At 43.9% G+C, this 26,450-nt stretch overlaps 1 protein-coding gene and 1 long non-coding RNA gene across 6 annotated transcripts in view; one reads left to right on the forward strand and one right to left on the reverse strand.

Annotated features, from left to right (window-relative positions):
* DENND4A (DENN domain containing 4A) overlaps positions 1-26,450 on the reverse strand; it is a 205,005-nt gene that overhangs the window by 102,173 nt on the left and 76,382 nt on the right. The window lies entirely within an intron of this gene.
* Positions 22,538-26,450, forward strand: part of LOC137563053 (uncharacterized) — a 65,472-nt gene continuing 61,559 nt past the window's right edge. For both annotated transcript variants that reach the window (XR_011030236.1, XR_011030235.1), the window contains exon 1: positions 22,538-22,669. This is a non-coding gene — a long non-coding RNA (uncharacterized lncRNA). The remainder of the gene's footprint in view (positions 22,670-26,450) is intronic.

Here is a 26,450-nt window from a genome sequence, read left to right on the forward strand (position 1 = left end):
AAACTGACAGTGAGCGGCTCCTATTTTATAGCTGTTCACACTTGTCACTTTGCAACAAATCCGTGGGATCCATTACATTATGCAGGCCGCAGAAATCCTGGGCCAGGTAGATGCATTCCCCCATATAGCCTATGGAGGTAACGCATCTGGCCGGGCTACAGCCAGTCCACAGCGGACACTACACTGGCCGCTCACGATCCTGCGACAGATGAAAAACGAGCCTTAGGACGAACCCACTAGCAGTACGTTATGAAGCCATTTCTGAGCGCTTTGTGATTTGAAAGGCTCTTGCTAATGTAATGGTATGGGTGTAATCCCACTTGAGAGATGCGTTTTTATACAAAAAAAAATAAATAATAATAATAATAATCACTCACAGCGTTGTATTAGCAATAGCTTTTCAAATCACTAGTACTTGGAAAAGGCTGCTAGTGGGTCCCAGAATTTACTCTGGAATTATTGATCATTCTGCTTCTGCATGCGCCCATTCAGACACAATTGTCCCTTACTCAACATGGCGCCCGCCACTACTAAATGCCATTGCGTGTGACGTCATGCGCATGCTCCCCTTCCTACGCAATTGCCGGTGTGCTTCCCACATTGTGTTCTGCCGCTCGTGATTGGTTAATTGGCCTTCAGGCTGTACATATATGCAGCCAAGTGGGAACTACTGTTACAGAGGTGCTTGGCTGCGGTGCAGACCCTTAGCTGGTAAGTAGTTTATACTATTTATTTATTTAATTTATAAAGCGCCAACATATTACGCAGCGCTGTACATTAATTTAGGTTACAGACAATATTTAGGGGTGACATACAGCAAAATGACAATACAGGAATACAAGAAAACCAGATCACACAGCACAGTATGAGTACAAGGTAATGCTTTGTCAGTCACTGGAGGGGAGCATGGAGATTAGGCAAGTTAGGTTCACTCAGATGCATAGCATGGGTGTACAGTAATGGAGGTGCATGATCAGTTTGGACACAAAAGGAGGAGGACCCTGCCCAAAGGCTTACAATCCAAAAGGGAGAGGTAGGGACACGAGAGGTAGGAGACCAGAGTTCAGCTGTGGGTTTAGAGCACTTGTGAGGGGTAGTAGGCCAGAGTGAAAAGGTGAGTTTTGAGAGCTTTCTTGAAGATGTTGAAGGAGGGGGCTGTCCTAATGGGTGGAGGTAGCGAGTTCCATAGTGTTGGAGCAGCTCTTGAGAAGTCGGTTAGGCGAAGTTCATTGGAAGAGCGGAGTGAGCGGCTAGGTGTGTACCTCTGAGTAAGATCGGAAATGTAGGTTGGACAGGTTTTGTGGACAGATTTGTAGGTCAGACACAGTATCTTGAAACTGATTCTGGACTGGATAGGAAGCTAGTGGAGGGATTCAAGGAGGGGATCAGCCATGGTGGAGCGATGGGAGCAGTGGATAATTCTGGCTGCCGCATTCATGATGGACTGCAGTGAGGCTGTTCGGGTCATAGGGAGACCAGACAGCAGGGCATTGCAGTAGTCAAGGCGGGAAATTATGAGGGCATGGATGAGGAGTTTGGTGGTGGCAGAGGTCAGGAAAGGGCGAATCTTACAAATGTTACGAAGGTGGAAGTTGCAGGACTTTGTGAGGTTTTGGATGTGGGGAGTGAAGGAGAGTGCGGAGTCCAGGGTGACACCCAGACAGCGGGCATGAGAGGTAGGGTGAATGGTAGTGTGGATGGTAGTGTGGTTAACAGTGACATGCACATCTGGGAGGTTTATGGATGTCCAGGGTGGGAAGATCATAAATTCCGTTTTGTCTAGGTTTAGTTTCAGGAACCTAGCGGACATCCAGGAGGAGATGGCTGATAGACAGGAGGAGACCTTGTCCATGGTAGTGGTGGATATGTCAGGGGTGTGGAGGTAGATCTGGGTGTCATCTGCATACAGATGATAGTTAAAACCCATGGAGGAGATAACCTTTGCAATGGAGGATGTGTATAGGGTGAACAGTAGGGGGCCAAGGACCGAACCTTGGGGGACTCCCACCGAGAGGTGGTTGGGGGTGGATGAGGACTCATTGAAGGCGGTCGTGAAGGAGCGGTTGGAGAGGTAGGATGAAAGCCAGGACAGGGCAAAGATCGTGAATGCCCATGGACTGGAGGGACTTGAGGAGTAGGGGGATGATCTACTGTGTCAAAAGCTGCTGAAAGGTCAAGAAGGAGGAGAATGGAGTATTTACCTTCAGCTTTAGCTAAGGCAAGGTCATTGACCACTTTGGTGAGAGCAGTTTCGGTTGAGTGGGCAGGCCGAAATCCATATTGCAGTGGGTCTAGCAGTGAGTTGGCATTGAGGAACTGGGTCAGGCGTTTGTGAACCAGACACTCAAGGAGTTTTGAGGCAAAGGGGAGGAGGGAGATAGGACGGTAGTTGGAGGGTAGCGAGGGGTCGAGGGAGGGTTTCTTGAGCAGGGGTAGTACAGTGGCCTGCTTGAAGTCTGAGGGGAAGGTGCCTGTGGATAGGGAGAGGTTGAACAGGGTAGTGAGGACTGGGGCCAATTCCGTGAAGTGAGGCTGGAGTAAATCAGAAGGGATGGGGTCAAGAGGGGGAGGGAAAGTAGTGGTATGGGAAGTCTGCAGTAGGTGGATGACTTCCTCGGTAGTGGTAGGAGTGAAGGATGTGAGGGGAGGATAGGGTGGAGGCGGAGCTGGTTGGGAGGTGAAGATTTGAGATTGGATATTTCCTGGCGGATGGAGACAATTTGGTTGGTGAAGTGGGTGGCTAAATCTGTGGCAGAGAGGGAGGAAACGGAGGGTGGGGTGGGAGGTTAAGCAGGGAGTTGAAAGTGGCAAAGAGAACATATGTGTGCTACTGACCCGCTCTCCTCAGGTGCCATATCCTCTATATATCAGGCGCTGTCTCATGCACAATCTAAACATAAACCCAAATATGTAGTTGACTGGGAGAAAGACTTAGATATCTCATTAGATCCCGAAGACCTCTCAGAGATCTGGACCAATATTCCCAAAACCTCAATTAATGCAGATTTAGTGGAGGTTAACTACAAGCTACTCTTCCGATGGTATATGGTTCCCGCCCGAGTAGCTAAATTTAACAGCGCTACATCCCCGAATTGCTTCAGGGGCTGTGGCGCCGTGGGCACTCAAGTCCACACCTGGTGGAAATGCACTAAAGTCCGTCGGCTCTGGCTAAGAGCGTGTACCTGGGCCTCCTCTTTGATCAACCAACCAATTCCCAGAGACCCTATCCACGTCCTATTGGGCCTTCCATATCCAAACCTCTCCAAATCACAAAATGCCCTAGTAAACTATATTTTTACAGCAACCAAACTAACGATAGCTGCAGCATGGCACTCCAGTCTCCTATCTTTCGACCTAGTAAAGAACAGGTTGAGCCGTATCCTCTTCTTTGAAAAACTAAGGGCCCGGTTGGAAGACAATATGACTAGATTCAATAAAATCTGGTCCTCCTACATAGAGTACCTATTGGGTTCTGACAGTAGCGCCATGATTAGAAATCTCTAAGCTCCCGAAGCAACTTTATTCCCCACTGTCTTTGCTGGTTTGAGACCACCTGACCTCCTCGTCCCAACACCACCTCTTCCTACCTAATATTCACCTCTTTCTTCTCCTTTCCTAGTCTGTAGACAGATAAACTCATCTGACATCCACCTCTGCCTCCGCTGGGAGGCGAGTAACGCCAGCTATAAACTACACTAGAGTGAAATAAGCTCTTGCTCAGCCATATTTTGGTTCCGTGAGTGAGCAGGAGATATTTCGCCATAATCAATATTTCAGTAGCCCCCCCCCTTTTAGGCAGCAACACTTATAACGTGTTAAACGATCATTATCTTTTGCCTATCTTATGTGGATTTATCTAAAGACATATCTAGACCTTGTCCACTATTACATCCTCTAGCTTTTACTACTGTCGTTTGAATTAAGTTCTGTACAAGATGGTATAATATATTGTAATCTGCTTCTACGTTAATGCCTATACAGTCTGTACTGATATGTTTATTTTTTGCCTTGAAAAAGTTAATAAAAAAAAGATTGAAACTTCGAAAGTGGCAAAGAGACGCCGGGGGTTGGAAGCTTGTGCTCCGATGAGCTTGGTAAAGTATTCCTGCTTCGCATGAGCAAGGGCAGTGTGGAACTGCAGCAGGTTGGTCTTGTACTGTAGGAAATCCTGGTTAAGTCTAGTTTTCCTTCATTTCTGTTCAGTGGCGCGTGTTTCCCTCTGGAGGTTGCAAGTATGGGTAGTGCGCCAGGGCTGGGGGTTAGGGGGTTAATTGCGGCGAAATATTGGTGGAGCAGCTTTCTCTAGGGCTGATGATAGAGTTTGGCGATACTGAGCTGCAGCAAGATTAGGACAGGTTAGGGTGGGGAGAGTGGAGTACAGGGCATGGAGGGGGTCAGCAAGGACGCTAGGGTTGAGCTTGCGTAGGTCTCGCTGCCATCGACCAGGTGGGTGGGTGGGTAGTTTTGAGGTGCCTTCCGTGAGGAGGTTGAAGGTGAGAAGGTGATGGTCTGAAGGTGGAAATGGTGCGATGTCAAGGTCTGCAATAGTGGTGGATTTAGTGAATATAAGGTCGAGAGTGTGACGTGCAGTGTGAGTGGGGGTGTTGGTGTGTTGTACTAGTCCAAGTGAGTTGGCAATGGTGAGTAGCCGGGTCACAGCGGAGTTCTGGGCTTCATCGATGGGAATATTGAAATCCCCAAGGATGATGGTGGGGAGGTCAGAGGAGAGGATGTGAGGGAGCCAGGAGGCAAGGTCATCGAGAAATTGTGGGGTGGAGCCCGGAGGACGGTATAAGACCGCAACAATGGCAGGAAGGTGGTAGAGGCGGATGGTGTGGGCCTCGAATGATGTGAATTGTAGGGAGGTAGGTGGGGTGAGGACACTGAAGGTGCAGGATGGGGAGAGGAGCAGACCCACCCCTCCCCCGGTCCTGTTGTCTGGTCTGGGGGTGTGACTGAGGTGAAGCCCACCATAAGAGAGGGCAGCCTCTGCAGCAGAGTTGGTAATGAAACTTTGCCATTTTTTTTACACTATCTCATCTTAGGCCCGGTTTACATTAGCGTTCGCTGTCCGGATTCGCAGGGCCGGATCCAGACCGTATACTGGACAAACGGAACGGACGTTCGACATAGCAATGCAAAGTCTATGCGACCGTACACATGCGTCCGTTCCGTACGGATCGGAGCCAGACCGGATTCGGACACTTTTCCAACATGCGCTATTTTTAAGGTCTGGATCATCCGGCCGACGCACCTGGACCGGAGCCTGACTGCACCGTCCGGCAATAGAAACCAATGGGAGACAAAAAGCACAGAACACACTGGCTAAAAAAAAAAAAAAAAAAAAAAAACGGACATTCTACTCCACTTCCTATGTGTTTTCTAGTGGCCATTTTGGATGGGGACACATGGGCACAGCATTTCTGGAGTGGAGCAGCAGTGACTTTGTGCTGGAGCGGATTGGCAGTATGTCGGACGTGGAGGTGAGGCCCTACACAGCGGAGGACCTGATTCTACAGGTGCAGCTTCTGCTGACCTCCCAGACCCCAGGAATTTATATAGTGTGTTATCTCTTTAAAAAAACGGATCCGGATCGCAGCCGTATTCATACCTGATTGAAAACGTATGCAAACGGACCGGATCCGGATAGGAACCGTACGGGTCCGGTCCGGATCCGGTCCGTTTTTCCCAAAAACGCAAGTGTGAACGGGGCCTTAGTATTGAAACTTTGCCTTTCTTCACAAGAATGTTTTATGCAAGTCAATATCAATAGAGCACTTTCTTGATCGCAGCAATTTTTATAAAGATTCTTATAAATCACTTTGGGGACTATTAGGTAGTTGTCACTGGTAACCTTTTTAGTCTCTTTTGTGGGGTATTGATGGCCACATTCTTTTTAGAGGATGAGCAAGTACAACAATTAACACACATTAGGTAATCTGTATACACACTGGTTATAAATGTTTTTCTCGTAAGCTGTTCTTTACCGATATCCTGCGACTGATTGTTTTACATTGTCAAATTATGTTAATAAGTCCTTAGCCTTGACATTTCTTCCCAGTGTTCTCCATTATTTGCCTGATGAAGCGGGATTGTTACCTGCGAAACATGTTGTGGAGCTTCCAATAAATGTTATTTTTAAATTAAAATAACAGCCTTACATCTGTTGATCTACAAGGGATGCAAGTCCACCATAGCTTCCCCCTTTTAAACTATTTTTAGATGTTTTTATCCTTTTTTGGTGCCTCTGTTCAAATTTCTAGATATTGATCATTCTGACACAATTTCTGTTTTAGATTCTCTAGCGCACCATTACAACAGGTTCACTTTATTCTCACCAGTGTGTGAAGGTTTTCATGACGTCATTGCTTGTCCAGAGATGGTCAATAAGGTGCAAATGCAAATTTAATAGGCATTGGCCTCAATTCACTAAGATCATGCTGGAGATAAGGCAAGAAAAAAAAAAAAAAAAAAAAAAAAAAAAAAACACACTTACCTCCACACAGTGAGAGAGTTATCTTATCTCTCCATTCCTTACGTTACCTCTTCTGTAGTTAATTCACCTCCTCTGTAGTTAAGTTACCTCCTCTGTAGTTAAGTTACCTCCTCTGTAGTTATTTTCACATGCAGTTAATGAACAGCCTGTCTTTAACTCTGGAGTTATTTTAAGGATTGGAGAGTTAACTTAAAGACAGAAGAGTTAACTTTAGGTTTGCCTGAGGTAAAATGTTTCCTGAATACTACATGCCTTATCACCATGGTAACAACTCTAGAAGAGTTATTAAAGACAGGAGATAAGCTTAGTGAATTGAGGCCATTGTTTATTAGAATTGGGCCAATCAATGTTGTTGCTCATGCTCCAAACCTGGACATTTTCAAACACACTTTTAAAACACACCTTTTCAGACAAGCTTATAACATGTTTTAGCCCCGGTTTACTTATCTGTTTACAATGTAATCTGAGGCAAAGGCTCACTGCATCATCCATTCCCCCCCCCCCCCCCCCACGCCTCCTTACCTAGTGCGTCTCCCACTACCCTTTAGATTGTAAGCTCGCAAGGGCAGGGTCATCCTCCTAATGTTTACTGTTTTTGTTGCAATATTTGTGCTGCTTGAGACTCTGCTGTACATTTTTTTGGTTGGACCTACGTTCCCCGTGTTGTCTTACTGTGTTTTGTAAAGCGCTGCGGAATATGTTGGCGCTATATAAATAATAAATAATTCCAAGCTGCATACGATTTACATGAAATCTGTATGTAAGTTGGAATAGCTTGCATTTCACTGACCATACTCTCTGCTCAAACCTCCATAAACACATAGCGTACATAAATTCATAGAAGTATACCTGGGCCAGCCACAACTCCCAATTACATCTGCAAATTCTACGTCACAGCTGTGCATTAATGGTCCTCTTATCTCACCCATAAACAAAGGTTTAATGCATAACAAAGGACTTTGTTCTGCCTGCAGTCTCTAATGAAATATCAGGCTCTTGAACAGGTTTACTAAAGTGGGCACAAAACGTCCAGAATGTTTTCATTTCATTAAAGTGAACCTGAAGTGAGAGCAATATGGAGGCCGTAATCTCATTCTCTAACAAACAATGCCGGACCTCTGCGCTGATGCTCAGCCTCTTATACTTAACAGGACAACTGAAGTGAGAAGAATATGGTGGCTGCCCTATTTATTTCCTTCTAAAAAAAATACCAGTTGCCTGTCAGATCTGTTTGGCTGCAGTAGTGTCTGAATAACACCAGAAATAAGCATGCAGCTAATCTTGTCAGATATGAAAATAATGTCAGAAACACATTATCTGCTGCATGCTTGTTCAGGGTCTATAGCTAAAAGTATTAGAGGCAGAGGAACAGCATGCTAGTCAGGCAACTATATAAATATGGCAGCCTCCATAGCTCTCTTGCTTCAGTCCTTTAAAAAGGAACCTGAACTGAGTAAAACTATTTAAAATAAACACATGATGTAGCTGCAAATGAATATTACATACTAACCTCACCGTCAGTTCCTCTCAGAAGCTCACAGTTTTCTTCTTACAGTGATCCCTTCCAGTTCTGCCAATATTTTGTCAGAACTGAAATATACCAGTTGCTGTCAGTTATATATCAGCTGCTGTGAGTTACAACTGAATGTGCAAGGTAATGTCCATGTTTCTCAATGGATATATGGATCAAGTGGGCGATATAAAAGTTTAACAGTGTGCTGACCGGGAAGCTGACCGGTTATGGGGTAATGGCCATTTTCAAAATGGAGGACAGAAAATTCCATTGATCACAGTGGACAAATGGGACACAGGAGAAGAGAAAGAGATTGACGAGTAGACTACATGGGAGGTAAGTATGATATGTTTGTGTTTATTTTGACTTTTTGTTTTCAGTTCAGGCTCTTTAAAGAGTAAGGGCCCTTTTCCACTAGCAGTCGCTAGCGTTCACGCTGAACGCTAGCGATTGCTGAATCGCAATTACCGGCGATTCCCCGACGTTCGCGGCCGCGATTTTGCTATGCTATGCACTGCATAGCAAAATCGCGGCAAATATCGCTCCGCCGCGCGTTCGCGTTCCCGTCAAAAACGAATCGCGGTAGTGGAAATGACCTACCGCGATTCCTATGTAAAAAAGCAAACCGTAGCGATTGTAAAATCGCTAGCGGTTTGCGACTTTGCGATTCAGCCAGCGCAATGGAAAAGGGCCCTTACTGTCAGGCTGCAAAAGCTAATTTAAACCTCTATTCTCCTGTGTTAAACAGTTTAGAAGGAAGCCAAAAAGGCAACACTGAAGATAAAAATCTCTCTTTCATTTGATGTGTGCTTATCAGCAAAGCTGTTAGACCCAAGCTGGTTCACACGGGCGTCTGCTGAGCTTTTGCTTGGCATTGCGTTCAAACGCCAGCGTTTAAACGCCAGCGTTTAAAAGCTAGCTTTTGAAGGCTTTTGAAAAGCGTTCAAGGCTAGCAGTTCTGGTCTCTGCTATTGTTTCCTCGCGTTTACCGCCTCTGAAAGCAGCATGTTGCTTTTGAGACTAGACGCAACGCTGGGATCTACTGCCAGGCTTTCATGAAAGCCTGCAAAAGCCAGCTCTAAACGCTCCCATTCACTTGAATGGGATGGCAGTAGATCCCAAAAAACGCTGCGTCTGAAACGCTGCGTTAAACGCCACAAAAACGCCCGTCTGAACCAGCCCTAAGAAGCCGCAAGCCGCATACCATACTGCAAAGCATTCTGGGGCCCTCCCCTCGGCTGCTATTGATAAGTTACAGGGCTTGTGTTACAAAAGCAGCAGCTTTGATATGTTTGTGTTTATTTTGACTTTTTGTTTTCAGTTCAGGCTCTTTAAAGAGTAAGGGCCCTTTTCCACTAGCAGTCGCTAGCGTTCACGCTGAACGCTAGCGATTGCTGAATCGCAATTACCGGCGATTCCCCGACGTTCGCGGCCGCAATTTTGCTATGCTATGCACTGCATAGCAAAATCGCGGCAAATATCGCTCCGCCGCGCGTTCGCGTTCCCGTCAAAAACGAATCGCGGTAGTGGAAATGACCTACCGCGATTCCTATGTTAAAAAGCAAACCGTAGCGATTGTAAAATCGCTAGCGGTTTGCGACTTTGCGATTCAGCCAGCGCAAACGCGCTGGTGGAAAAGGGCCCTTACTGTCAGGCTGCAAAAGCTAATACAGAGTACACTGCAGGAGTCCGCTATTGTTCCTAGCCACATGGCTAATTAATATTCACTGCACGGTACTGTTATTCAGTACGAGCTTTTCTGTGAGTGGAATCATCAGGAAGCAGGCAGGACATGACGACACATTTGGCTTCATAGGAGACAGACAAACATGGAAGCTGCCATGAGCTGTCAGGAGCATCATTCTCTGCAAATACTATATAAAGATTCTGTGAAATCCAAACGTGGACAGTGAAATGCATATGTAATGTAAGTACAGACAATATTTAGCTACTGATATATGTTTATTTTCTCTGAGACCTTATACCTAACAGCTCCTCTTTAAGTCACTGTCTTAGAATGAGCATGCAGATCAGATGTATGGACTCTGCTCTGACTGCACTAGTTACATGCTTGTTGCAGGTGCGCGACTCAAACAACTAAAGCCAAACTCAAAGCACAACAGCCAGGCAACTAGCCTTGCTTTTAAGGGAATGAAGATGGCATTCCTCTCAAGTTCCCTTTAATTTATGGCAATAAAGAGGTATTTTCTCAAAATAGGATTTGATAATGCTGTACTGTACTGGTTTAAGAAAAGTGTAAATTGTAATGACAGGCCTACTATAATAACACTGCATGGTCAGCAGTCTGGAAATACTGAGCATCGGTCCTGTAAAGAGAAGCTGGGAGTGGTTCAATGCAAACCAAAGAGGCAATCTTTTAATTATGACTGTTTACAGGCTGCATTCCATACAGAATGTGAAATGGATTTCCTCCATCTGCTCTGCACATTCCAGCAATGCTGCTCCACAGTGATGCTGGGTTATTATTGATTTATAGAGCGCCAACACATTCCATGGCACTGTACATACCGTAGTAAGAAACAAACACGGGGTACATAATACTACAGACAATGGTGTACACCAATGTATAAAAATACAACATTGGTAGAATTACAGAATTGGTACAAAAATACAGAAAAGGTAATTACAGTGACAAAAGTAACATAATGTAACATATTCCAAGACACAAAAGTTACCCTTTTACACTTTATCAGTTGCTCTCAGTTATAACTGAAAGAAAAACGATTTTCAAAGTAATGCCCATGTTTTCTTATGGCAAAGTTCCCACTATACACATTTTAACTGAAAGTTTTTTCACAATGCACTGCTATGGGAAAAAAGCGTACTAACGCATACCAACGCATTAAGTGTAAAAGGGCCCTAATGCTGGGCATACACGGTACGTTTCTGTACCGTGTATCGACCAGCTGATCCGGCCAGCTAATAATATTAAGCTGGCCCGATCATGCCGCGCAACCCGCGTCCGCTCGATCCCCGCCGGCGGACAATGGCAGGGAATCGAGCGGCTGATAAGGACCGCTGGCGGGGACAAGCGGGAATCGATCTGCGGGGACGCGGCTGGAGTCGATCCGGCGGCTAATCGGTCTATGCCCACCATGAGAGTTAAGGCAAAAAACTATTTACATTCACTCATTGTGACACAAACTACTGGTCGCTGTGCTGCCAAATCCTGAAGGTAGCTAATACTGCTAAAATCAGCAAACTGTGCTAAAGGTCCATACCCACTAAGCGATTTTTCCAAAGATTTTCCGTGACGTACTATTTTTTCTCCGATATCGCGCAACGTCATCAAAGGATATTATACGGTATGTTCCTTCAGCCAAGAAGATTGATTTTTACCATTAAAATGGTTTTATTTTCTCACTTAGCAAAAAACACACACTGTAGCATTATTTCAGAATCAAATATCCTCACCATAAATTGTGACAGGAACATAATGAAGTTTTGTGATAAACAGTAGAAATAGCCAAACAAAATGTGTTTATTTTACAGTATCGCTTATTTTTAAACTGGAATTGGTAAAAGTGAAAAATAATGTTGTCTTTTTCTATTCTATTCTATTTTTTCCCCCTCTTTTTTACCTATTAAAATGCATAGAAGAAAAATACCATACAATGAAAGCCTAGCTTGTCTTGGATAAAAATAAATAAATAAAAATATATATATATAATATAAATAAATAAAATATATATATATATATATATATATATATATATATATATATATATATATATATATATATATATATATATATATATATATATATATATATATATATATATATATATATATATATTATAAATAAATAAAATATATATATATATATATATATATATATATATATATATATATATGCGTCATAAGTAGGGATACATTTATTACTGATTAAATAGAGACATAGCTAAAACTGCTCTGGTGCATAAGGGGGAAACAAGGTCTGGATGCAAAGTGTTAACCATGTAGCATGTAGATAAAAAAAGAAAAAAAAAAAGGCAAGTTACATAGTATCACAATATCTATAGATTCACAGCTATCAGTAATTTACAGATATATACAGATAAAGATTTAAAGACTGTAGATACAATATCTACAGATTTAAATGTCCTACAACCAGCTGCTCCACTTGTGCAGTATGTGGCTATTCAGACATAAAACCCACTATCAGGGCTGGTGCACACCAAGAGTGCTTCTGAGCGCTTTTAAACTCGCTAGAGCTTAAAAAAAGCGTTTGGCTAATGTCTTTCTATGGACTTGGTCATATCAGAGCGATGTGATTTTTGCCCAAGCGCAAACGCGGATCCTTTAGCATTTTGGAGGTGATTCAGCCTCAATATTAAGTATAGTAAAAGAGGAAATTGGGCTAAAAAGCACTGAACAGAGAGATTTTTCTAGCATTTTTTATTAAAAAGCTTATTACTTCCAGGTCAAAGTGCACAAGAGGTTTAAAATTGGTACACCAAACACTCCAAAATTCACTAGGCGTAAACAGAAACCCGCGAGGCTCATGCCTAGAATCGCTTTTAAAAATAGCTAAAAAGAAAAACAAAAAAAAAAACCCACTAGGCATTTGCGATTATACTAGCCCTGACATTGATTTAGGTAAATACAGTTAATGACTAACTGTGCATCATCTATTGAAAACTGATCCACTTCTCTAGAATGCCTGAAGAAGAAAATTAAAGTTTTCAAAGCTTGCAATAAACCGTGTACAGATAGTCATTAAAGGCATTACCGGAATCAATGTTAGTGCTCCATGACTTATACCAGACCATACTTCACTTATATAGCCATTCAGTACAATGGGCACAGGAGAAATCCAGCCATGAGTTTCCACAACTGACTTAAGCAGAGTCTTTCTAGGTAAATGAAGAGGTTTTCCTTACTAACTTTTAAGTGAAATTTAACGCTAAACATTAAAGCCCGCCAGCGAAGAGAAAGATCTACAAAAACCTCCTCCATGGCAGTGCAAGTGAAGACCCATCCCCCATTGTCTTCCTCCAGTATTGTGGCCTCGCTCTGATAAACGCCAGCTCTAGCACAGCGCGGCTCCTCAATGATCGCACCCACAAGCTGAACTTCTACCAGTCCAGTCACTTTGCATTAGTGAATGGGCCAGTGGGCAGAAATAGATTGCTGTGATTTGTGAAGTGCCCCAGAACGTTGTCATTTGACTTGGGCCTTGTTCCCTCTATCTGCTGTGTGCATTTAACCACTTAATGACCGCCCACTGCACAGGGGCGGTCGGAAAGTGGAAGCCCTAAGGACCGGCTTACGCACAGAGGCGGAGGTCCTTTTAGGGGCATGGGCGGAGCGTTCGCGTCATCCATGACGCGATCCTACGCCGGGGATCGATGGCCGGGCACTTAGACTCCAGCGCCCCGGCCAATTAGCAGCGCCGGCGGGCGGAGGAATACACAAATTCCGCCAATTAAAGTGTATAAGGCACTTTTTTAGGTAAACAAAGTGCTTTATACATGCTTTCTCCTCGCCTCGTGGTCTCTTTGTTCCAGAGACCACCAGCGAGGAGGAAGCACTAGTAAGTATACATCACACTTTTTTTCCCCCACACAGCCCCCCTGATCTCCCACCCGAGCCTTCAGACCCCCCCCCCCCCCCTGATCACCCCAGCAGACCCCTGCCAGCACCCTTACACCCCTCTAAACCCCCCCGTCACTAACTATCAACGCTATCCCCTAGATTAGCTCCCTAACTGCCTCCTAATCACCCCTGATCCCCCCCCCTACCTTTAGATCACTCCCAGACCCCATCTCAGACTACCCCCCTGTATACTGTATACAGCTAACTTACCCCCTGATCCCCCTCTGATCACCTGTCCATCACCCCTCAGCACCCCCACCCATCAGAGCAGACCCTAACTGCCCCTCAGGGGCAACCGATCACCTGCCCAGACCCTCGATTGCCCTCAGACCCCCCTCCTGATGCGTACGAGAGAGAACGGCGCCGGAGACTTGGGCGCAGGACACAGCCAGTATATGGCTGATCCTGCTGCCGCACAAGTCCGGGCCGTGTTAATTACTATTCCCCCTCCAGGCCGACATGGATAGTGGGGGAATGAAATAATTCGGCTTCCAGCAATCGCTGGAATCCGAATTATTGTTTTAAAAGCAACTTCAGGTCCGTCTTCTGACGGCGCTGAAGTTACTCCCTGTGCCTGCGATAGCCGTAGTTCCTATTACAGCCTATGGTGGCGCCGGCTGCGCCCAAGTCTCCTGCGCTGCTGCGCCCAAGTCTCCAGCGCTGGATTTACTGTGTTCGCTCCTGATTACATCCCCTGCGCACTGTTTACATCTGTCCTCCCCAGCAATCACTAACCGATCTTCGATCAGTAACCCCTGTGTCTGTCTCTCATCAGATCAGGACTCAGTCTGCCCCGTGCGGGCTCCTGATCAACCCCCTCAAATTGCCCTCAGACCCCCCCTAATCACCTTCCGAGTGCATTGTATTTGACTGTGCTGTGATTGGATTCGATTGTGCTGTAATTGTATTTGATTGTCCCGTGATTGTTTGATTGCCTCTGAGACCCTACTCGCCACCACCCCAAACCCCCCACCCCAGATCATCCCCCCGTTACTATCCTAGTGATCTAAAAACAGTGATCAGTGAAAACTGACACTTTTTTAGTATCACTAGTGTTAGCAGTTAGGCCAGTTAGCTAGGCCCCTTTGTTAGGGTCAGTTAGTGCCCAACCCATTGCACCGCATTCACCGATTAGTCGCTGATTAGCGCCATCACTGTCGCTAATCAGCATTGGTACTATATAGTATCTAGTCATCATTCCTGATCGCAGACTGATCTATAGCAGTACATTAGGGTCACCTTAGTGTAGGCTCCACTAAAAACGCAGTGTTTACCCGATCAGGCCTGATCGTTCGCCCGCACTTGCGTTCAGCCGCCCCACTGTAGTGACAGATTTTTTTCTGATCACTGCAAAAACACTGTACACTAGCTGTGGCGCTGTAAAGATCAGTTTTTATTTATTTTTTTTATCAAAACTCAGTGACCACAGCTTTCTACCTCTCAAATACTCCCTTTTGCTAGGTAGGTGCTCTTTTTTTCTGGGTAGTCTCGGAGGAAAACTCCATAAATTTAGCAGTCCACAATGGCAAGAAGGGGGATTTCCGATGAGGAGGTATACAGGTACATGGACCAGTCGGATGAGAGCGTTTGGGAAGACTCAGCCGATGAATCATCTGGGTTCGAATTTGAACCTGTGGAAAGCCGTGGTTCTCTGACCGAAAGTGATGACAAGGTTTTGGTCCCGGCTAGAGCCAGACGTACCAGACCTCATGTCGTTAGACCACAGGTGGCACAGGATCCGCCTCAAGGGCAGCAGGGTGGTGCTAGCGCTGATGAGAGTTTTCTTGGTGAGGCAGGCACCAGCAGCGCAGCATCTCCTGGACTTAGTACCAGTACTTCCGTAGACCCTGGTGAAGTGGTGAGCGCCAGCATGGAGGTCGAAACTGGAACGGTGGCACGTGCAGTAGTACCCCCGTCGCGAGGGAAGTCTGTTCACCTTCTTAGAAGCAGGAACATGAAGTGCTGATAAACCTATAACCCCAATACATAGGCTTGCTCTGCAGGTTTGGAGAATTGGTAAGCAGGTGTGCAAGTTCTAGGGCATCCCGCCAGAGACTCCTTTATGGGATAACTCAGCTTTCCCTCATCTTCTCTCACTGCCTGATCAGGTTTTTGGATAACTAGAGAAATTACAATGGTCTCTCAGCTGGTATGTAGCAAGAAGGTATTTCTTCCTATGGAAGATATTCTTTATAGACACCAGATGCCCAACTCTGCTCTATTTCAAATGTTCCAGCTCAGACATTCCCCGAGAGCTCAATTTGGCCGAACCAGTTTACCCATAGCAGGCTACCCTCTGATCGGGATCCACAAAACTCAAGGGGTTCAAGGCCTGATTTCATACTTACAGTGGGATGTGAAAGTTTGGGCAACCTTGTTAATTGTCATGATTTTCCTGTATAAATCGTTGGCTGTTATGATAAAAAAACGTCAGTTAAATATATCATATAGGAGACACAAAGAGTGATATCTGAGAAGTGAAATGAAGTTTATTAGATTTACAGGAAGTGTGCAATAATTGTTTAAACAAAATTAGGCAGGTGCCTAAATATATTTAGTAGATCCTCCTTTAGCAGAAATTACAGCCTCTAAATGCATCCTGTAGGATCCAATGAGAGTCTGGATTCTGGTTGAAGGTATTTTGGACCATTCTTCTTTACAAAACATCTCTAGTTCATTCAGGTTTGATGGCTTCTGAGCATAGAACACGCTCCAACTCACACCACAGATTTTCAATTGTATTCTGGGGACTGAGATGGCCATTTCAGAACGTTGTATTTGTTCCTCTGCATGAATGCCTTAGTGGATTTTGAGCAGCGTTTTGTCTTGTTGTCTTGTTGAAAGATACAGCCCCGGCACAGCTTCAGCTTTGTCACCGATTCCTGGACATTGGTCTCCTGAATCCGCTGATACTGAGTGGAATCCATGTGTCCCTCAACTTTGACAAGATTCCAAGTCCCTGCACTGGCCACACAGCCCCACAGTGTGATGGAAACACCACCATATTTTACTGTAGGTAGCATGTGTTTTTCTTGGAATGCTGTGTTTTCCTCCATGCATAACGCCCTGTTATGCCCAAATAACTAAATGTTATTTTCACCTGTCCACAGCACCTTATTCCAAAATCAAGCTGGCTTGTCTAAATGTGCTTTAGCATACCTCAAGCATCTGTTTGAGCTGTGGGCGGAGAAAAGGCTTCCTCTGCATCACTCTCGCATACAGCATCTCCTTGAGTAAAGTGCGCCAAATGGTTGAATGACGCACAGTGACTCCATCTGCAGCAAAATAATATTGTAGGTCTTTGGTGCTGGTCTAAACGTTGACTGACTGTTCTCACCATTCGTCGCTTCTGTTTATACAAGATTTTTCTTGGTCTGCCACTTCGAGCCCTAACTTGAACTTAGCCTGTGGGCTTCCATTTCCTCAATATGTTCCTAAGACAGCTGAAATTTCTGAGACTGCTTTCTGTATCTTTTCCTTAAAGGGAAGGTCCAAGCAAAATAGAAAAATGAGTTTAACTTACCTGGGGCTTCTACCAGCCCCATGCAGCCATCCTGTGCCCTCAGTCACTCACTGCTGCTCCAGTCCCCCGCTGGCAGCATGCCGACCTCAGAGGTAGGCGGGCCGCATTGCGTACATTTTTACGCATGCCAGCTAGTGCAGGAACATTAACACATACATTTTACGCGTTAGTGGTTTAATGCGTAAAAATTTACGCGTAAAAAATGTACGCAATGCGGCCCGCCGACCTCCGAGGTCGGCATGCTGCCAGCGGGAGACTGGAGCAGCAGTGAGTGACTACGAGGGCACAGGATGGCTGCATGGGGCTGGTAGAAGCCCCAGGTAAGTGAAACTCATGTTTTTATTTTGCTTGGACAATCCCTTTAAACCATGATGGTGAACAATCTTTGTCTTTAGGTCATTTGAGACCCCCATGTTGCTACTCTTCAGAGAAAATTAAAAGGAGGGAAACATACAATTGATCCCCTTCAATACTCTCTCATAATTGGATTCACCTATGTATGTAGGTCAGGGGTCACTGAGCTTACCAAGCCAATTTGAGTTCCAATAATTAGTTCTAAAGGTTTTGGAATTAAAATGACAGTGCCCAAATTTATGCACCTGCTTAATTTTATTTAAACAATTATTGCGCACTCTCTGTAAATCCAATAAACTTCATTTCACTTCTCAAATATCACTGCGTGTGTCTCCTATATAAACTGACATTTTTTTCTCGTAACAACCAATGATTTATACAGGAAAATCATGATGATTAACAAGGTTGCTCAAACTTTCGCATCCCACTGTATATACCCACCTCGTAAATGCAAAGACTGAGAAAAAGGAAGTGGCAGGTATGATTAAGTAGAATCAGTCTAACTTTCTGATACAGGAGGATGAATGGGAGGATATATATCTGTCAATGAGGCAGTCCTCTCCTGCTGCTCATAATAGGTAGACCCAGATATTTGTCTTGTCTAGCTATATAAACTGCATCAGGCTTACTGGACGGCAATGTCAATAAAAAAGCAAGTCTTTACGTGATAGTGCCGATTGCCCTAAATGTGGAGCGCAGGATGCAGACTTTCTGCACCTGCTGTGGTATTGCCCATTGGTAGTGGAGCCAAGTGGTCTAGAGGCTGTCTCATATCGGAGGCATCCCTGTGTCCCTCGACCCTAAACTATGCCTCTTCGGGTTAATGGAAGAAATTGATGGTCAGCGCTATTATAATATAAATTTCTCAGGGAAAAAAAGAAATACCTGGCAAGGAAAACAATTATTCTTAAAAGGTTTTCTCCTTAATAACCCTTGATCTCCCACTGAGTTTTGCTTATTAATGAGGCTGTATAATTTGAAAAACTCCTTTACACGCATGCTGCTGCCCTACCAAGTTTAGTAGTATATGGTATTATTGGGTGGATTCACAGAAGTCCCTTTCAGTAGACCAGCCCTAATGATGTTATAATTATGAACAAGCCTGGTTTACTTCAACAAATTGTCAGGTGGGCCACCGTTCAGCCATCTTCTGGTCAATTATTTGATACAGTTTTATGTGTCCTAGCATTTGTCAATGCAAGTGGTACAATGCTATAACTGTTATACATTCATATGTTTAATGGTATTATACTTGTATTTATGCATATTATAACATCCCCGCGTAGTACGTGCCATTTTTGAATATTTGTTATATGCACCCAGCATTTAAATAAATCTAATTTAAAAAGAAAAAATATATATCACATTCTGGTACTTACTTGCTGCTTCTGTGGTTTGGATTTCCCAGAATTTGAAGAGCATTATTTTGGCAAAGGAGTAAAGAGTAACAAGCTGACGCAAGCACAATTTTTATGAAGCCACAGACTAAAAGTTGTGAACTTCCCCTTTCTTTTTACAGAACATGTTAAAATGAAAATTTAATTTTATGAACTGTTGGCAAAAACTAAAATCCTTCAGTGGACCGTACTATTTTATAAGAAGCAAAGCAGGGATGTGTTGGAATTTGCAATCCAGCAGCAAAAGACCACTTCCCCTATTTTCTTTCTTATCCTGAAGTCTATAGAAAGTTACTCCGTTCACATTTCTGGTCACTGGAGGACCTGCAATAAGGTCTGAGGGTGTAACGTTACCTTATAGCACAGGTGTCCTTTCTACTTGATAAATCACACCTTTCCTAGTTCAGTACCATCAATTAATTTGAGCTTTGCCAAAACTGTGAGAGGACCTCGGCCCTTAGAGAGACTAACAAAATTTTAAGCCTTATTTCTTCTATCCTATAAGTTCCTACACCTGTTCTAATGTTGTCTGGCTTGCTGCAGCCTTTTCTAGTTGCACTGTCGCTGTAATAAATCTAATCTTCTTTCCTTTGTCAAGCCTTGTCGAAGCAGAGAGGAATGCACTGCTCTGCTGTGATAGGGAGAAGTTATACACACCTCATCCACACACCCCGCAGGCTCTGTGTGTGTGCTTAGTGTATGAGTCAAACAAGGTCTCTGCTCACAGCCAGCCTCTGCAGGCTCAGGAGCTGTGACCTTGTGAACAGCTGTGAGTACAGAAAGATCAGTTCAGACAAGCAGCTAAGGCAACAAGTGGTGTAAAATTCCAGCAATCAAATCACGTTTGAGAGGAGCCTCTGCAAACAGGCACCTGCTCTGATGATGTATTTCCTGTTTGGCGGCCATCTTCATTGTTTACAAAAACAATGGATAACACAGTGATTTTATTACTAAGAAAGCAGCGGGGAGCAGCGAAAATGTCACAGAGGGGGCTAGAAGAAGACAACAAACAGGCTGGTACGTTTGTTTATGCAAGATTGTCACAGTACAGATTCTGGAGTTCGACATCCCTGCCTTAGCTACTAGGCTATTCTCAACTCTCATGGCACATTTCCCAGTTTATCCTAGCCCCTTTATTAATCAGATACGTGAGCTGACAACACAAGTCACTTGCTTCACGTTCAAGTAAGGGTATGAAACACAAGGTGCTACTTTTGATGAGGAACTGTAACCAAGGACGGTTCATTCCAATCAGTAGCTGATACCCCTTCCCCAAGAGAAAATCTTTACCTTTTCTCGAATAGATCACCAGGGGGATCTGTTTGACTGATATTGTGGTGAAACCCCTCCTAAACTGTTATGTCATAACTATGGTCTTAACAGTTTGCTGTCTGTGAAACTTTTTGCATTGTGGGAAATAACAGCTTTTTTCTAACCCCCAAGCAACTAGTATCTCCCTCGGTGCATAGAACTCTCAGTAACAGACATTCTGTACAGATCACCTGGCAGAACTAAAGATGTCTCCACCAGTGGTAAATTTCAGAATGTAAGTCAGGCAGAGGAAAGATTTTACAATGGGCAAACAAAAAAAAATATGTTCACTACAGTTCCTTTTTAACTGTTTTGCTGCTGAAAAATAGGAAATTGCAGAAACAGGTAGGCACAGGACCAAAAAAAAAAAATCAATCAGGGGATTTTAACTTCACAGCTCTTTGAAAATGTATTATTTTTGCTTTCTCTGACTCTGAGATTTTCCCACTTCTTTTCTACACAGGAAGGGATATAAATTCTCACAGATGGGACACAAGACAGCTGTAAGAATTAGAGAACTTCTCATCTCTTATCACGTTATTGAAAACTACAGTAATACATATTCCTGGAACTGAGCTTTAAACTCTACTTCAATGAATAAATATTCTTATGCCTCATATTCTGATCCCTGGAATCAGCTTTAAGAAATGTAATTGATATGGCTATGTTGGTCTCTGCACATGTGTAAACTATCTATGACTGAAGTTCAGCAAAGAGAATGACACAGATACACAACATGAACGGTCACAGATGTTTTGCAGCATGAGAATACCTCTATGCTGCTGTGGCTTGGAATGCACATCCTCTTATTAGCACAGACTCCAAGCTCTAGAAAGCAGCAGGTACTGCCACGTTTAAAGTCAGTGTATGCACCATCATGGTTTTCAATAGAGGTTTGCTTTGCATCATGCCTACTAGGAACAGCATACAACAGAAAAACATGAATGTTATGTAGAGAACACAGACTCATGCATGTATATTTTGTCTACACTTCAAAAGTAAATCTTCTTCCATTTGGCTCTAGAGCACAGCTGTTATGCCTTTACAGTAAATGGCACTGACGTTTTGCACAATAATTTACAGAGTACTGTACAATGCAGCACAATACAATAGAGAATGCAATGGATTCCAGAAGGTGATCTACTTTTGGTTTAGACGATTTAAAAGATCCAATAGGTTGGAAACTGCTGTCGCTGCAAGGGGAGGAGGGACGGGGGTGTCTTCGGGAGCCCGAGTGCTCCTAAAGATGGGCCGCTCCGTGCACAAGAGCGTGCTACTGCATGCGCAGTACGGAGTACTCTGGTTTCAGAAGATTTTCGAAGCCTCCCACAGCGACAGAGAGCAGTCTCCAGCTCATTGGTTGGAAATTGCCAACGGCGGAGCCAGCGCAGGAACGTCGGGACCTGGACAGGAATGGGAAGACTCTATAGGACCCAGAGCCTTCCCTCTCCATAGGTGAGAATCGGGTTTGTTTTTCTTAATGTGGCTTCAGACTCACTTTAAAGTACACTTGAAGAGATACAATTATATATATCTAGATATATAGATCTTGGTATTGTGAAGGCTCTGGATAGTGCAGAGCAGCCTTTCTCAACCTTTCTACCCTGGAGGAACCTTGTAAATAACTTTTGGATCTCTAGGAACCCCTGCATTTATTTTGCAGGAGGAATGGTCTTTAAAAGTAGGTGTGGCTGTTTATTTCACTACTTCCCATTACACGGCCACTCATACTGTCTCCTGAGCCCTTAATTTAGTGATTGTTGTTAAAGTACCACCTATACTAGTGTGCTCTATTATACTTCCCCCATAATAGAAGAAGATGCCAAGGAACCCCTGCAGAGTACTCAAGGAGCCCTGGTTGAGAAAGCCTGGTCCAGAGACTCTCAGCTCCTGGTAGACCCCACCATTCTAGAGCAGGGTCCTTTTCCTATTAAACTTACACCAGGCCAAAAAGGTTTCCAGGGCTGCGAAGTCAAAGCAATTTTTGGGTACCTGGAGTCTGCGGTTTCATAAACTGACGAGTTGGAGTAGGGCGATTTTTGTAACCACTCCATAGCCTTGCAAGGGCTGTGGAGTCTGAGTCGAGGACTAAGAATCAGAGCAATTTTGGGTACCTGGAGTCAGTGGTTTCATAGACTGAGGAGTCTGAAGCCGTACGATTTTTGTACTGACTCCACAGCCCTGATGGATTCTACCTCCAGGCATGGACAAGCACAATTGTACTGGGCGGGTACAAACAAGGTCCACACATGTGCACGGAGGAAAAAAACAAAACTTGTGCACGAGCGGCCTCATTCTACTGGGCATGTGTGGACCTTACTTGCATTCACCCAGTACAGAGGCACTACTCCACAGCCAGGAACATGACCAGAAGATGAGGAGGGACCCTGCACTGGAATGCTGGTATCTACCAGGATCCGGGAAGCCGCTGGACGATTCAGAGGCTTCCCACTAAGGCAAGTATCTAACTTTTGTTTTGATTAAGGTGTGTTTCAGGGCTGTGGAGTCAGAGTTGAGGAGTCAGAGTCGGAGCAATTTTGGGTACCTAGAGTCAGGTTTCATAAACTGAGGAGTCAGTGTCGGATGATTTTTGAACTGATTCCAAAGCCCTGGTATGTTTAACTGAGCACAACTCCGGCACTAAGCATACTATACAGAAGTCTGAAAAAGAAAAAAAAAAGGGAAGAAAAAGGGAGTCTGAAATGTCTAGCCAATTTGAATTTAAGCACTATCCGATGTTGAACACTGATTCCTACTAGTTATCCAATACCAGAACCTCAGTTCAGTGGGCATTGATAATCTGGTATAACGCTGCCTAGTGGTAATGGCAAAGGCTAGCACCAAGTCATCACCAGAAGCTCAAGCTCTCCATCTGTGTGCGCCTAGGATCCGGGGGTTCATCCGATGCTGTGAAATCCATGTGAAGACTAATGCTGAATACACACCATGAGATTCCGCGTCGCACGCGTCCGTCGATACGATTATTTCCAAGCATTTCCGAGTGCATTTCGATTATTTTTAGGTCGAATGCCATGTAAAGTATGGCAAATCGACCTAACGATCCATCGAACCGCGAATCGGACATGTCGGAAATAATCGAATTGACGCGTATCGACGGACGCATCGAACGCGGAAACGTATGGTGTGTATCCAGCATAAGAAGGCAAGTACTGGCATAAGGTGCTTTCAGTTTGGCAGCATTAATAATTTAATCAGTTGGAAACTGACAGATTCATGAAAACTTACCAAAAGACAACCTAGGAGTTCAAATAAACTGTGAACAGAATGACCTCAAAACAGTTAGAGCTTCCAAATGGCGTATATAAAAAACTATAAAGCAAATTTACAGTAATACCAATTATGAATATTCCACTGATTAAACAAAAGCTACAATCAACGGCTAATATTTACTTGGTGATGAAATCCATTCCACATTTGAACATTTAAGTTTGCACACAAATTACATTTACACAAAAGAAAATAGCAATTGCTCAGCGTACCTGAATAACGAAATGGATACAGCAATAACTGACAATCCAGTTCTCTTAAAGGCAGTAATGCTAAATCCTGCGTACTCAGGAGAGTAGGGGTGAAGTTCAGTGAGTGAGAGGGATATGACCTCTGCAGACAAGTTCTGACAATATACACAGTGAAACGCTATACAAACACTAATGGAAAAAACAAAAAGGAATATACTTCCAAGAACCGCTTGCAATGGTAACCAAAACTATAGTAAACACCAGAGCCGTCAGAATAAGGTTCAACTTACTGAAAAAGTTACAGACTGTACCCATAATTGTAATGATTTTATATATAAATCACTCAAAACTCAATGGCCCTGATCAATCAACTTGTCTTGAGTTTTTAACCAAATCATTTTTAATCTTACTATAAAATAACTTTTCAGCACCTACCAGTTGATAAAGTGCTAAAAACCTGCTTGTATAATTTCCTCTGTCAAGCAGAAAACAGAGAATTGTATATGACTTCATTGAATGCTTTTGTGCATGGGCAGCATTGAGTACATGGGTAGTATTAGATTGTACACCTAACAGAGGCTGTATTTACCATAGCATGCACAGCAGCTGCCAATCAACCCTGTGAAGTTAAGAACAAATCTTCAATACTTTTTGCCCAAAACAAGTTAAATGGCAACTGTAACAAGGGATATGGAGGCTACCATATTTATTTCCTTTTAAACAATACCAGTTGCCTGGCAGTCCTGCTGATCTATTTGGCTGCAGTAGACTCTGAATGACACCAAAAACAAGCAAGCAGCTAATCTTGTCAGATCTGACAATAATGGCAGAAACAACTGATCTGCTGCATGCTTGTTCAGGGTCTATGGCTAAAAGTATTAGAGGCAGAGGATTAGCAGAATAGCCAGGCAACTGGTATTGCTTAAAAGGAAATACCGTATTTTTGGACCATAAGATGCACTTTTTCTCCACCCAAAACTGCGTCTTATGGTCCGAAGGTATCCCCATGTGGCTTCCTTTGCCCCCGTCTATGTAGCCTTCTGCCCCCCCTTGTTCAGGCTTCTGTCCCCATCGCTTTACTCCTGTGTGCTTCTTTACCGTGTGTATATATAGATAGATATATACATACACTTACAGGAGGCTGCACAAAGGGCACAGAAGCGACACAGGTAAGCAGCGAAGAAGGCGACAGGGGGACAGATGTGACACAGGAGGACACTGGTCAAAGGTGAAAATAATATTTGGGGGGGGGGGGGGTTGAGGGGAGAAGATCCACAAGACACCCCTGCACCATGCACCAGGTTTAGTATATTTTTTTTACCTTGGTTTTGTCCTATGTGCGTCTTATGGTCCAAAAAATATGGCAAATATGGCAGCCTCCATATTCCTCTCCTTACAGTTGTCCTTTTAGCCCCATACACATGCTAGATGAAACTCGTCTGAGGGGGCCAATACTCACCGCCTCCGGCAAGAATCCAGCATGTGCACAGTAGCCCCCATCCCGGCTTGTCCTGGTGGATCACGTCGTCTAAAAGCATTCTCCACACTGAGTCCCCTTTTACACTTAAACAGTTGCTCTCAGTTAAAACTGATTTTCGAAGTAATGCTTATGTTTTCCTATGGCACAGTTCCCACTATACACATTTTAAAGTGGACCCAAATTAAAAATACAAGATTTCTGAAATAAAATCTATTTTCTAAATTATAATAATAAATAGCAGCCTTTTTTCAGCTGCATGATGACAAATATAAAATATTTTACATTTATTGTAGCAACCCCTCCCTTCCTTTCATATTGCCGGGAAAAATCCGGCAAACTGGTGTAGTAGGTGGTGTCCGGCAATTGAGGAATTGCTAATGGCTGCACCCAGTATAACCCTAGATATGAAAAGAGGAGGGTGAAAAGCATGCACCGAAATGCTCATAGGCTTGAAGGAGAGTTTATTTATCTCTGTATGTGTCAGAGAGGTGCAACTAAGTATTTTGAATTAAAAAAAATGTTTGGTTTGGGTCCGCTTTAACTGAAAGCTTTTTAACAATGCACTGCTATGGAAAAAACGTGTACTAATGCACACTAATGCATACCAATGAATTAAAGGACAACTGTAGGGAGGCTGCCATGTTTTTTTTTTTCATTTTGTGCCATACCAGTTGCCTGGCTGTCCTGCTGATCCTCCGCCTCTAATACTTTTAGCAATAGCCCCTGAACAAGCATGCAGCAGATCAGGGGTTTCTGACATTAATGTCGGAACTAACAAGATTAGCTGCATGCTTGTTTCTGGTGTTATTCAGACACTACTGCATCCATATAGATCAGCAGGGCTGCCAGGCAACTGGTATTGCACAAAAGGAAAACAAAACATGGCAGCCTTTAAGTGTAAAAGGGCCCTTACCCTGCGCCTGTACAAATTATGTCACTTCTATGACAGCTCCACCAGCCCCCCCTCCCCCCACATAGGAACAATAAAAATAGTAAAGGCTAGCGATGCTTACGTACGGTCTCTGCCAGAGACACACAAGTAGCACTGCACTGTGGGAACTTCTTTTAAAATTCTAGCAGAATCTGCACCAGGCAGGTCATGAATCAGAAGGCCTGAGATATCCCCGGGGGACACACTTGAGAGGTCTGGCCATAACTATCAGGAACAAATGTTTCGGAAGATGAAATGTACTCAGCTTTAAGAAATTCCCTAGCAATGTACAGAGACATTTTCAGAGGTGATGTAGAGTAAGTGATAAGAACATACTATACACAACT

Source organism: Hyperolius riggenbachi, chromosome 3, assembly GCF_040937935.1.
Source record: "Hyperolius riggenbachi isolate aHypRig1 chromosome 3, aHypRig1.pri, whole genome shotgun sequence".
Lineage (NCBI taxonomy): Eukaryota > Metazoa > Chordata > Amphibia > Anura > Hyperoliidae > Hyperolius > Hyperolius riggenbachi.